Source organism: Tupaia chinensis, unplaced genomic scaffold, assembly GCF_000334495.1.
Source record: "Tupaia chinensis unplaced genomic scaffold, TupChi_1.0 Scaffold143796_1, whole genome shotgun sequence".
Lineage (NCBI taxonomy): Eukaryota > Metazoa > Chordata > Mammalia > Scandentia > Tupaiidae > Tupaia > Tupaia belangeri.
Window position 1 is genome coordinate 8,037,287 of NW_006203646.1, and position 14,413 is coordinate 8,051,699.

At 47.3% G+C, this 14,413-nt stretch overlaps 1 long non-coding RNA gene across 1 annotated transcript; it reads left to right on the forward strand.

Moving 5' to 3' along the window:
• The first annotated feature begins 2,857 nt into the window (after nt 1–2,857).
• LOC106733459 (uncharacterized) lies at nt 2,858–6,028 on the forward strand. The gene is made up of 2 exons (XR_001369528.2): nt 2,858–2,947; nt 5,575–6,028. It is a non-coding gene; the product is annotated as an uncharacterized LOC106733459 (long non-coding RNA).
• Nucleotides 6,029–14,413: the final 8,385 nt, after the last annotated feature.

The window sequence follows — 14,413 nt, forward strand, 5'->3', positions numbered from 1 at the left end:
ACTCTCTCCTCCATTTTCGTCTTGGGATTTTGGGCATGCATGGTGAGCTTGAACCATGGCTGACCATGTGAGAATCCAGTGCCTTAACCACCATGCCACCTGCTAGCCCCAAACCTCTATTCTTTATAATTCACCCACTCTCAGGTATTTCTTTTAGCAACTCAATAAGATTAGAACATCACCTGGACATGAGGCACTATTACTCGCATTTCATAGTTGAGAAAACAAGAGTCTGGGAGATTGAACTGTTTATCCCAAACCTTACAGCTTGTAAGTTAAAAAGCTGGGTTTTGAACCCAGGTCTCACAGCTCCAGAACCAAAATCCCTTCCATCCAAACCTTTCCAGTGAAAACATCCTCATGCCCCTCGGCCCCCAAATCTAAGGTTCCGACCAATCTTTTCTCACTATGATTCAAGGTTTGCTCTGGATCCCATCAGTGGAAAAGGTCCCCTTTTTTGCACAGCTCCTCTTTGGCCAGCAGGTGGCAGCCCTGGACCAAGTATGTGGGTAAAGGCGGGCGAAGCGAACTGGAGGAATTTGACTGTAAGCTCTAGCTTTTCTCACCTGGTTTTACAGTCCCTCTCCCTCCCACGTTGTAGCCACCCTCATTTATTGAATTTGCATTTGCTGAGCTGGTGCTGTTGGTTACCTCACGATTCAGGTGGGGGACACCCCAGGAATGCTGAATCGCTCATAGCCACCCGGTGGCAGACTTGGAAGCGAGCCGCAGTTGTAGTTTACATTGGCCAAGTACATCTTGGCATCCTGTCGTAAGCTTTCTATGCATTACCTTGTTTCATTCTCCCTGCTTCCTGAAGCCACTCGGAGTTAGGCGCTATCATTTCATCCATTTGTTCCGAAGAGGAAACCGAAGGCCCCAGAGGTTAAGGTGGCTGAGGTGGGTGGCTGAGCTGGGCTTGGATGCACATGGTGTGTGCAGAGTTGTGGCACAGATGTTGCACTCTCTCTACATCCGTGTTGGAGAAGGAGGGGACTTGTTCCTGGGAATTGGTGGCAGTGCTGGGATGAGAGCTTAGGTCTCATTGCAATTCCAGGTCTTTTCTACCTCGTGTCCCTTACGCAGCTGTGGATGAAAGCTTGAAAGCAAGGAGGCCCCTAGAGAGGGTCTACACCTTCCTGTCCTCCCCAGGCACAGGGTAATTTGCAGGTGCTGTGCTCAGGCTGGCTCTGCCAACTTGTGCCCTGAGCACAGTGCCTGGTGCTCAGAGCCAGGCTGAAGGTGGCGGGGTTCAAAGACCTCCTCCTTGGGAATGTGGTGGCATCATGGGACAGAGACCCTGTCAGTCCTGTCACCATGCAATCCCAGCCCCTAGCCTGGTGTGGCATAGAGAGTGCTCAATATTTATTGCATGCGTGGACATTCCTCTTCCTTGATCACCTTCTCAGGCCCTGCTCTGGGCTTGCTGCCTTGGCCCTCAGCAAGAGGCTTCCTCCTGCCTGGCATCTCCTTGCCCAGCTAGAACCAATACACCTGGTTTATTTTTATTTTTTTTTTCCTTCTTTCTTTCTCTCTCTCTCTCTCTCTCTTTTTTTTTTTTTTTTTGCCATGAGGCATGTGTGCTCGCCAGAAAGAGGCAGAGAGAGGGAAAGTGAGAAATCGCTCCCCAGGGAGGATGAGCATGTAGCAATCCCATCTCTTCCTGGGATTTTGGGCATGCGCACACAACATGCCCAGCATGATTTTCAAGCCACCAAGCCCAGGACTCAAACCACCGTCAGCCATGGGGGAATCCAGCACCTTAACCAGCACACTGTCTGCTAGCTCCCACCCCTGGTTTCTTAGCACAGACTGTCTGCTTGCTCTTTACCTTTCCTGTTGGGTCTTTTATCTGTCCTTCCTTTACCCCAGAGGGGAAGACCCGAGGGGGCAACTTCTTTATGTTACTGTGTACATCTCAGGGTGTCTAGCACAAGGTCAGACATAAAATAAGCTATTTATGAAACCCAAAACCCATTTTATTCAAGTAGTACATGTTCATTGTTGCAAAATAGGAAATAAGCTAAAAGAAGAAAATTAAAATCACCCCCGTGATAATAGTCCTTTTCTTCAATGATATTTTAATGGAATTGAGTTTTTCTCTTTCTCTTTTTATTGTGCAAGAAATACATATTTCCTGTAAAAACACAAAAAATACAGATAGGCAAAATTACATTTTAATTCAGCGGCAACACCACGTTATGGCCTGCAAATAATTCCATTAACAGTGATGCTGGTAGTAACTACCACTATCTCTTAAAGGCCTACTACGTGTGAGCACCTTTACAGAATTTGAAAATAATTTTATTGTGATATCATTATACTATAAAGCCCGCCCATTCACATTCATTAATCATGCCAATGAAAAGAGTTTTGGTAAGTTTACCACATTGGTGCAACCCTCAGTGTAATCTAGTGTTAGAGTATCTCCACCTCCCCAGTGAAATCCCTCAGGCCTAGTTATAGTTATTCCTGGTTCCCACCGTCTGCCTCAGGTAGCCACTCCTTTTCCTTCTGTCTCGGCCTCTGTAATTTTGCCTTTTCCACAAAGCGTGTGTGCGTGAAACGGTACAGGAGGTGGTCTTGGATGTTTAATCTTTACACCGGTGATCGTAAGTGCAGCTTCTCATGGCCAGGTGAGGAAACGGAGGCTCAGTGAGGGGCAGTGACTTGCTAGCATTAGCCACATGGGTAGGACATGGCGTCACCTGGATTCCGCTGCGGTCTGACCCTCGGGGCCACATTCAAACTGCCACCCCCCACCACCTTGCCATGTGACATGACCTTTCATAGCCTAGCTGCTGGAACTATGTGTTCACATATATATTTCTCCTTCCAAAGGAATATTTATACATTCCTTTTCCACTTTCTTTTTCATTAATTACTAGGCGGCAGATGCGTTTCCATGAGAACGGATGTGCACCAGCACAGGTGTAGAAGATTCCTGGTAAGCACGGGGTGGCGGGTAAGGGTAGGTCACTGGCTCCAGATGAACTGGGTTTAAACACCCATCTGGCCACTGATGAGCCATGTGCAAAGACTGTCTCAGTGTCCACACCTAAGACTAATCCCATGTGAGGGTGTTTGTAGGGACTTTGGGAGGTGATTAGGGTAAGTTACATCCTCAGGAACGGGATGAAAACCCTTGTAAAGAGACTCCAGTGAGATCCCTTGCCCTTTCTGCCCTGTGAGAACACAGCAACAAGACGGCTGTAAATGAACCAGGAAGGGGCCTTGATACTGAACCTTGTGTCTTGGTCTTTGACTTCCCAGCCTCCAGAGTGGTTAGAAATACTTTTCCATTGTTTACGAACCCCTCAGCCACAGTATTTTGCTATGGCAGTCCGAGTGGACTACGAGTGTGACCTTGAGAAGGTCACTTAACTGCTCTTTGCCTCAGGTTCCCTGTCTATAAAAAGCAGACTGCAGAGCCCACCTCATAAGGCTGTTGTGAAAATTTGATGAGCACCAGGTGCCTGAGAAGCTCCCAGCCCAGGTCAGCAGTGTTTGTTACAGCCGTTGAACGAAAGAGCAAACCCCTGCTATGCACATTATTTCAGCCTGAAAGCAGAATTGAGGCAGGGTACTGCCACCCTTGACTGATCAGCAAAGAAAGTCTCTCCCTCCCACCTCTCCACAGCTGGAATCTTGGCTATATCTCTCTAAATTGTTGCAAGAAAGTCCTGGTGAGGTTTGGGGATCCATGGCCTTATTCCAGCTGGAAGTCCCTTCCTGGGAAATTTAGGAGCTGAGCTCCAAAGTTGAAAAAAGGTTAGGACTGGTTCCAGACCACAGGCAAAGACCCCAGGACTCAGGGAACTGAGGGTAGGAGGCGTCAGCTCCCCGCAGTTCCAGCAGAGCCTGCCCAAGGCTGCAGGCTGGTGTCTGATTGCTGGTACCCAGAAGCCAGAGCGCGTTCCAGCCCCATCAGTCAGCCTGCAATTAGTGAAATGGAGGCACACATGCTGGTTTGCAGATTGTGGGTGGGAGGACAGGATGTGGTGGGAAATAGCTCACCGACTCCAGGGGCGGGGGTGGCATTTGTCTGTGTTCCCTGGTGATTTGGCAACGAGGCTGCTGGGCACTCAGATGGAGTTGGCAGCCTTTGAAAATCCCTGCTGGGGCTCTAGCTCTTTGCTTCTGCTAGGTTACAGGTGGGGCTGCCACATTTACTCTTGAGGCAGGGGGCTCAGGTATGCCAGAACTAGGATGCAGGCACACCTAGGTAGGGCACAAAAGTAAGGACTGACTGTGGGGGTGGGGTGAAGACAGGGAGCTTAGGTGAGGTGGGTGGAGCCAAGCCACAAGGGCTCAGGGAGCCCTTTATAAGCGAGCAGGGCAACACACAGAAGTAGACTCACACAATCTGAAGAGTTCACATGGACGTCCAGGTTTCCGACTTCTCTTGGCCGACTAAATATTCAGCCCCATAGCTTCCATTCCTCAGCACCTAGCTGAGGCTGCACAGTGGGCTCGCTTTGGATGGGGCACACACACCCTGTTTGGTTCGGTCCCCACTCCTCCTCCACCTCCTCGTCCACCCCAGAGACCTAGTCCCAATGACCATTTACCCACCTACACTGAGCCACTTCTAGCCTGTTGAGCCTGGGGATGTTGTGCTTGGGACCTGGCTCTTCAGTTAGGGTGCTCAAGAAGCTTCAGAAGAGGAGTCCCCGGCCCAGCCTGTCCTATGAAGAGTATTCCAGGGCTGGCTGTGCCAGCCTGTGCCCTCAGAGTTAGGTTGAAGGCACAGCGTTTGTATGGCAAGTATGAAGGCCCTGAGAAAATGGATTCCTGGACTCTTGGAAATGCTGGAATGGAGTGCTGAAGAAAGATTGCACTTTGGAATGGGAGAGAGTTTTCAGATCTAGTTAGAAAAATATCCCAGCTGGGACAGAGAAGTTTTGGGGTAGATCACCAGAGGGGAAGGTTCTCAAAGTGTAAACGGAAGAGAGAGCTGCTCCTACCTCCCATGCCCTGAGGTTGCTGGTTCTGCCCACATCTGTTTGTGACCATCAGATAAATTCCTGTCCCACCCTCTGGAGGGAGCTCTCAGCACTGAGTCTGAGCCCCTTCCAGGCTCTGGTTCCGGCAGGCATCTCTCTCCTGCGCTGGGTCCTGACAGCAGGGACAGGGCTGGCTGCGCCTCAGCTTAGGATCTAGGGGGCCAGTTTCTGCACAGACAACCCTTCTTGCAGCCCACGGGAGCCTGCCCACACCCCTAGTGAGCAGATTCAGTGTTTGGGAATGGTATGAGGCGGCAGAGTGCCCCATAAGGAGCTGTCTTTTGGGTTCTCTGAAGCAAGCAGGAAGGCCAGACAGCTAAACACTCTGTCTTTGTGGCTCTCTCTCCTGGGCCCCAGTGAGGCAATGGACACAGTCCTTCAGACTGGACCCCAGTGGGAGCAGCCCAGCAAAGAACAGGGTTCTGAGACAGCTGGGGGCTGCCCTGCAGGAGGACTTCCTTTCCCTTGGGGGCTGTTCCTAGCTTTGGGAGCATCTTGGGGCCTCAGGAAACACAAAACCTTTCTGTTCTGTCTTAAATATAATTAATTTTTTCTCTCCTTGTGAAAGCAATGCATACTCATTACAGAAGATACGGATGAGAACACAGAAAAATTAATGCGGCCTGTAATTCTACCATCAATGTTATACTCGGAACCTCTTGGTATGTCTGCTTCCAGGTGCTGAGTCTGCAGGGGGCCATCCACAGCAGGGGCTGCAGGAGGCGAAGGCACCCTACAGTCAGAAGACCCAAACCTGGGCTCAAACCTCGTTCTTATGCTGGTTAGCAGCATGGCCTTGACTGGACTGCTTGGCTGCCTTGGGTTTCAGTTTCCTCATCTGCAAAATGAGCATAATGGCATTATGTTCCTCACAAGGCTTCCAGTGAGTTAGGTTGGTGGGTGGCTTCTGCTCTGTACCGTATAGACACTAAATACACTGTAGTAGGTGTGTGTCTACACAACACACCTCCATACAGGTACATCATTTTGTAAAATACAAAATTGGGAGTCTAGAGACCACACCATTTTGTAAACTTTTTTTTTTTTCCTATTTCTATTGTTGGAATGAATTAGTGTTTTTTTTTTTTTTGAGAGGTTTTTGCTATTGGGCGTGTATGCTTGCCAGAAAGACAGAGAGACAGAAAGTGAGAAATCACCCCCGGGTGTGGGGGGGTGGGGTGGGTGGCCATGCAGCAATCCCTTCTTCTCCATTCTCCTCTCAGGATCTTGGGCACACATGCATATGCGCCCAGTGTGAGTTTAAGCCACTAGGCCCAGGACTCGAACCACAGTCGACTACCTGGGAGTCCAGCAACATAGCCATTACGCCAACTGCTGGTCCCAAGAATGAATTTTATTCCACAAATATGGGCAGGTAGAAAAGGCAGGTTAGTTCTTTTTTAATAACAATGCTTTTATTTTAATTCTCAGGGGGTATAGATGCTCACCAAAAGGAGACAGAGAAGTGGGGGGGTTGGGAGTTTGGGGGGGTACTGGGGAGCAATCCATTCTCCTATATATTTTGCAATCCTGTTGGGGTTTTGGGTGTGCATACATATATACCTGGTATGTTTGTCAAGCTGCTGGGGCTGAGATTTGAAAGGTGATCAGCCATGAGGGATCAGTCTCCCTTAACCGCTAGACTTTGAGGCTGGTCCCTTTTTTTTTTTTTTGCTATAGGGCACGTGCACTCGCCAGAAAGACAGAGAGACAGAAAGCGAGAAATCACCCCTCAGGGTGGATGGCCATGCCACAATCCCTTTTCCTCCATTCTCCTCTTGGGATCTTGGGCACACACACAAATGTGCCTGGTGTGAGTTTAAGCCTCTGGGTCCAGGACTCAAACCGTGGTTGACTACATGGGAGTCCAGTGACATAGTCATCATGCCAACTGCTGGTCCCCCAGCTTAGTTCTTTATATCGGATGTTTTCTGATTTTATATACCTGCTCTGTGCCACGGGTGGGCCCTCCATGCCCCGCACTTTGAGTGTCCCTAGAACAAGACTGGAGATAGTGGAAGACTTGCCGTGGGGACTTCGTGTGTGCCAGGATGCAAGTCCGTTGCCAAACAGGCCAGGTCCCTTGAAGTCAGGCATGCTGCAGTTTCCGTGCCAGGTTTGGCAAGGGCACCTTGGTCAGGATGGGGAGAGGGGCTAGAACTTAGGGTAGAGCCCCTTGGGCACTTTGCCACCAATCCCTCAAGGACCATCTGCTTGTGACATGGACAGGGCTGGGGTGGGAAGAGGGAACGGAGGCAAAGTGATGGTTGGGCAAATCTTTCTCCTACCCCCCTCTTCTTTCACCTCTCTTCTTTCCCCATCAACCCCTTCTCCCTTTCTCCCCTAATAAATTCAGAATTTGGACATACCTCAGAAGGAAGGTCATTCTTTGAGGCCCGTGAGCACAAAGTCTTTGTAAGAGAGAGAATAACACAGGGAGAACAATGCCACAGCTTATGTTCCTCCTGATTCTTCTAGAAGGTGACAACAAACAGCAACTGATATCTTAACTGATTACTATGCAGTGAAGTTACACAGTGACTGCTCTTTTAAATGCCATTAAGAATTCTTTCACAGGGCGATCTTCATTAATTGCAAGAGATCCCAATATATCAATATTTCCCAATTCCCCAATGCTTTGCTATTATATATAACTGTAATTAACATTCTTATGTGTAAAATGTGTGTGGACCTCTGATGTTTTTCTTAGGATTTCTAGAATTGATCCTTACTGAGTCAAAGGGTCTGGGATGTGTTTAAGGCATTTGGTCCTTTTTTTTTTTTTTGTCTTCAAGACTTTTTTAAGTTAATTCCAAGCCAATCAGCAATATTCAGGGACCTAGGTTTGTCTCCTAGATAAGAGGGGAATTCTTGTCCAACTCAGGGGTTTTCTTAGGCTTAGCTTTTGGGGTACAAATGGCCTTCTTTGTGTGTGGTGTACTGAAAGCTTCATGGAACCCAGAGGTGAGAGCCCCATGGTTACGCTGAACCAGCTTCCCCCAGCAATAGCTCTGAGTTCATCTTCCCCAGGCCTAGAGGTTAAGAGAGGAACCTTTGGGCTTGGGGAGCAGTTGCTGCTTGCAGAGGCCTGGGGAAGCTCCCTGCTGAGGAGAGAGGGTCTTGAAGGGTGTGTGCATGTACAAAGGAAAATACGTGCCTGTACCACGCAGTGAGGCTGGCAGGGGGGGTGACAGGCATTGAAGTGGCAAAGGCCTCTGGGACATCCTATGAATGCTGTGGGGGGGGTCAGGGTGGAGGCAGGAGGGCGGTGCCAGGATGTTTGATTGACAGCACCAAGTCTAATACCCCAGGTGGTCTTGCGCCGGGGCCTTCCTGCATTGTGTTCACTCTCTATAGGCCTTGCCTACAGTGGCTGCATCATGGATAGGAAAAAGCTCACAGGATGATGCCCTGAGATCCTGATGGCCATTGGGACATTTTGGAGGAGGGGGAGGATCTATCGGGACAAGAGGCTCAGCCCTCAGTCCTAGAATTCAGTGGCTTTTTCCTTTCCAACATTTGTTTTTTGCAGTTACTCCCAAATGCCCATTTGCAAACTGATGTAGGTCTATGATGGAACTTTCATTTGTGGCAAACTGAGAAAAAGAAATAATAAAAAGACTGTGAAGTGAATTTTTAATAAGGCTAGATTTATTTAATTTTAAGGACTGTCCTTTATTCTGAAGGAATGACCTTCCATTTGGTGTTAAAATGTTCTTTCTTTTATGAAATGATTATGAAAATAAATGACATTTCACTGTCCTCACCATAATTTAAAAAGCTGGAAGTTCCATCTGGATTTTTTTTTTTTCTCTGCATGTCTCCCCCTCCCTTTCATGTTTATGGGTAAGTTTGTCCAGTTAAAAAGAGTCCAGAAATTTAGGCTCCTCCGAGTTATGTCAATGAAGGCCTGAGCTTTAGCTCTCATCAGATGAACCTTTATTTAACAGTTTCCATTCAACAATATCAAGAGTTCCCTGCATCCAGGCCCACACCCGGAGTGATGGTGGAGGGCTTGTCTAGTGACGCATGAATCACACTTGGCCAACCTTCCCATGGCCTTGACCTTCCTGTGATAGCTAAAAATAGTTTCCCAAAAGATATCCACATCAAATCCCTAGAGCCTGTGAGTGTTCCCTTACATTGTAAAAGGTATGGTTGAGTTAACGATCTTGAGAGAAGTCTATCTTGAACTATCTGGACAGGCCTAAATGCAATCCCATGTGTCCTTGGAAGGGAAATGCAGGGGAAGTTGTGACACAGACACCCAGAAGAGGGGACGGTTAACATGAAGATGGAGCTGTAATTGGAGTGATGTTGCCTCTGCCCACTGAGTGCCGCCAGCCACCAGAAGCTTGAAGGAGTGAAGAACAGACTCTGCCCTAGAACCTCTGGAAGGACTGGGACCCTGCCAACACTTTACTTTTGGAGTTCTGGCCTTGAGAGCTGTGAGAATATGAGTTTCTGTTGTTTTCATTGATCAGTGTTGTGGTCATTTGTTATAAAAGCCACAGGAACATAATATACCTCCCATCAAGTCCAATGAGAGTGGTGAAGCCAGCGTGAGTTACCAGGGCCTGCTTGTCCTGGAGGGGTGAGGCCTGGTTATATTGCTCATCAACACAAATCCTATGTAATGACTTTCAGCTGTTCCACCACTGTTTGGAAACCACCAAATCAGTATTATTAAAACCTGGACCAGCTCTTAACAGCCTTGCTTCCCACCCTGCTCCACACAGCTTCCACCCTTGTCCATAACGAGTAACATCAGAGTGTTAGCTATGAAATTTCCCCCATGGCACATGCATTTGTTGCATTTATTTTACTTCTCTAAAACAAATTTAACCTGCTGCAAGGTTTCATTGTTCTGGGTGAAGGGGAGATGAATATCCATTCTCCCTGGGAGGTCTTCTTTGTCCTAGAACATGGATAAATGTCCTGAGGTCTTGTGCACTTGGTGAGAGGCTCTGACTTCGTGCCATACAGATCATTGTTTATATCCTTCTTTCCTAGTCTACGTGACCTGAAGCTGGTAGGTCGCTCTGTACCTTTTATGCCAAGCTGGCTCCTGGGCTCATGTGTGATGCCAACTCACAGCCTCTAAAAATGCCACAAGCTGACTCCTTTGATGGCCTAGCCCTTCCCAGAGGTCCTGCAGGGGGCGAGCGGTAATCTCGGTTCTTCATCCACTCAGCTCTGTAGTTCATTCTTTGTTCCTTCTTCCTCTGACTCTTTCTGCTTGAATTCCCAGACTCATCTGTCTTCCTTCCTTGTAAGAAGTTAGAGGAATCTACCTGTCGTGGACTGAATTTTGTCCCTTCTAATTTGTATGTTGAAATCCTGACTTTCCAAGGTGACAGTATTTAAAAACAGGCCCTTAAAGGAGATAATTAAAATTACATGAGTTGATAAAGGTAAGACCCTAATCCGATAGGGTCTTCACACTCTCTTCACACTCATGCATGTGAGGAGATCCCACATGGGGCATAGTGAGAAGGTAGCCATTTATAAGCTAGGACGAGAGGCCTCACCAGAAATCAGCATCTTGCTCTTGGACTTCAAGTCTCTAGAACTTGGAAAATAAACTTCCCTTCCTCAAGCCACCCAGTCCTTTGTTATGGCAGCCTGAGCAGACTAAGAGAGCCCCCAGTGAGGTTAGAATTTCCAATGGAAGTCGGGCCAAGAGGAGCTGCTCTTGCTCTTCAAGATGGCCTTGTTGCTCATTCTACTTGTTCAGAACTACCCAAGCTCCTGAGGAAAGCAACCATGTTGTGAGGTCCTCGTTGGGGATATTCAGGGAGAGGGACACACCTGTAGCTTACTGGAGACCACGGGCAAAGCACCAGTAAGCCACTAACTTGTTATCCCATGATCTCAGCGCTGGTCTGCTTGTAAACGCATGGATATCCTGGGGGTGCTGCCTACTGCGCACCTTGCTCCTTAAGGACATGGGATGTTTGGTCTCCAGCTCTGAGTGGACCCCTCCAAGGCCTGACAAGGCAGTGACAGGGAGGTGTTATTAATGACCAAACCTCAGAGGCAAGAAAGGAGGAGTTCCAGGCTTTTCCTGTTAATGTTTTCAGGATACATTCCATGGAGTAATAGGACACATTATCTATATTCAAAACAAAACAAAACAATCCCCACAAACTTCCAAGGGTTCTATGGAATAAGATCAGAGAACTCTTGGATGAAATTGAGTTAAGTATTTTTAAAATTTCAAAATTTTAATTTAGCTTTATGTCTTTACCGAATCTTTAATATGCTAATGTGCACTGTGAGTCTCAAGGGGAGTTCACAAGTTCAGCATTTCCCAAATGTATGGGACCACTGAACTGACTTTTCAACAAACATTTTGTAACAATCAGTGTCTGCCAAGTACTGTTATGGAAACTGCTGATATTTACTGAAGAATTATAAAATAAACAAAGGAAAGTCCCTTGACATCTTATTATATGAAGCCTTTGGACTAAATTTGGGGAAATTGAGGCCTAGGGAGGTGAAGAGACATGTCAAGGTCATCCAGTCCTTAGTGGAGGAGCCAGGGCTAGAACCTACGTCTCTTGCTGTCCAGCCTTGCTCTTACTGCTACACTCTGCTGCCACCTCTGCTCATAAACGTGAGAAGACACCTTGCCAGAAAACGCTAGCTCTGGAGGGATTCAGGCACCCAGCTTTAACTGGACTCTGAGTCAGGACCCTGGCCATCTTTGGTGGGACCTAATTCTGATAGTGAGGGTGCTGGGAGTATACACAGCAGTGTACGCATTTTTATTTTAAGGAAAAAACATTTTACATTTGATAAATCAGGTCCAAATCTATTTTATCCAGCACATTTCCTAGTAAGATTGAAGGCCTCAGGGAAATTTAATCCCATTTTTCTGATTCATCTTCATTTGAACTCATCTGTTCTTGCTGTTATTTTCTTGGCCCCAGTCCTCTGAGCATGCCTGTAATCTCTCTCCCCTTAGAAACAAGGCCCTTTGTTTGGACAGATGGAAAGTTCCCTAAACCCAACCATCATGGCTCTCTCACACCCTCAAAAAATAAGAAAACAAAAAATGCAAAAAAATGACCCTGAAAATTTTTTAAGTACTTTTCAAATGGAGATTGCACGTCAGAAAATGCAGAGGATAAGGGTGTTTGGGAGAAAGAAATGGAAATGAGTAATGACCCCAAAAAACCAGGTCTGGGAAGATCTAGAATGATTCACCTGAAGGGTGGACAAGAGGTGATTTAACAATTCTGGCAGAAGAATGATTATTTCAAAGCCTGGGGATCAGTTCCTCCTAGAAGAAAACAGGAGGAAACGATTTGAAGCCACAGAGTGCAGGAATTAGCTTAGACATGGGAAGGATTTCTTGACTGAGATAGTCATTATTAACACATTAGAGCGGGTGTGAAGGATTTGCAAAAAGGCCCATCAGGTGGTGGAAAGATCACAGGGTTTAAAGGTAGAGGGTGTACCTCTGGCCCAGGCGGTCTCTGAAGTATGCAACTTTGGTTAAGATACTGATTTTGAGATCTCATGTCTCCCTCCCCAAAAGTGGACACGATATACCACATCACAGCATTTTGGGGTAGATTGGATAATGTATGCTGTTCCTGGCCTACATGAGGAGCTTGGAACTGCCGATGTTTATTATGAAAGTCTGAAGACGATCCTGATGATTACGGCAAGTCATCCATGAGTATTGGTTCCCGTTCCCTTGCCCATGCAGTCTCATTGTGGTTGAAGCCCTATGCTTGTAAATGACCCAGCCACCAAGGGAGGTGCCATGCTTGAAAGAGCTATGGTCCTCAGGAACTCCTGGGCATGGCCTCTGCTTTTGTACTTCCTGGGAAAAGACATGGCCTCGCTGTTGCTGAAACTATGTCAAAGCTCAAGAGAGCCTAACCGAACATCTATTGATGGAAAATATGCTGGTACTTGGGATCATTGCATGCATAGATTATTAGGTAAATTCTTCCTGAATGTTGACTTGGGGCTCTAGTATAAAAGGACTGTACTGCAGCTAAAAATAAACCTCTCAGATTATGGAAGGTTCTACCTTTGGTGGAAAAAGTTGAGGGTCAGCTGAGAATTGGGGTCAATGCGAGAGGTGCTGCCTTAATTTTTGCTCTCTATGGTCACTTTGCTCTGGCTTACATTTCCAACTTATTTTAGCAAGTATTCAGAAGTTTTCAGTCGGTGTCAGGGTGTGGCATCTCCTACCAATATACAATTCACTTGAAAAATGCTGTCTCTGGGGAACCAGCAGTTAGCGTAATGGCTATGTCGCTGGACTCCCACGGAGTCGACCGCGGTTCGTGTCCCGGACCCGGTGGCTTAAAAAACTCACGCCGGGCGCATGTGCGTGCGTGCGTGCCCAAGATCCCGAGGGGAGAATGGAGGACAAGGGATTGCGGCGTGACCATCCCCCCTGGGGGGGTGATTTCTCACTTTCTGTCTCTATGTCTCTCTCTGTCTGTCCGGCGAGCGCATGCGCCCTACAGTGAAAATCTCTCCCCCCCCAAAATAAAATGCTGTCTCTGTTAGCTAGAGTGGGCAGAGTAAGAAAAGGGTCGAAATGAGTCACTAAGTGGTGTAGACTAAGACAAGGGTGAAATCAGGACAGCCAGATGATTCTGAGGAACTTCCAGAAGATTTGTCTGAGCCTTATAAAGAGTGATGGTGGGACCAGCAGTTAGCGTAATGGCTATGTCACTGGACTTCCATATAGTCGACTGTGATTTGAGCCCCGGACCCGGTGGCTTAAACTCACGCCAGGTACGGGGGCGTGCATGCCCAAGATCCCGAGAGGAGAATGGAGGAGAAGGGATTGAGGCATGGCCATCCTCCCCGGGGGTGGTGATTTCTCTTCTCTCTCTCTCTTTCTCTCTCTATCTCTCCAGTGAGCACACACACCCTATAGCAAAAAAAAAAAAAAAAGAAAAAAGAAAGAAAGTGATGGCTCTCAGAGTGGTCATTGCAGTGGAGCGACAACCTGGCCCAGTTTAGGACGCTTGGAGCCTAGGAGGAACCACTGGTTAGGAGTGAGCTGGGGGTACCATTTAGGAGGGGACTAAGAACTGAGGTCAGACTGGGAGGCTGAGGACTGTTTACTGAGTCTTTGCAAGTGCTGTCAATGTGACCTTAGAATTTGATATCTTAGGTAATAGGAAACTAGAGGGGGTTTTGACAAGGGAATGACAAGACAAGTTATGGGCAACACTACATAAGGCAAACTGAATCTGCCAAACCTAGAGAAGAAAGTTGGGGAAAAATTCAATTATAAAAATACTCTATATTCATGGTTTAACATTTAGAAAACACAGAAAAGTATATGAAGAAGAAATTACTTTTAGTCCTACTACTCATAGATATTTTTAAGAATTTGTTGGCGGTGGGGAGGAAAAAATAAACAC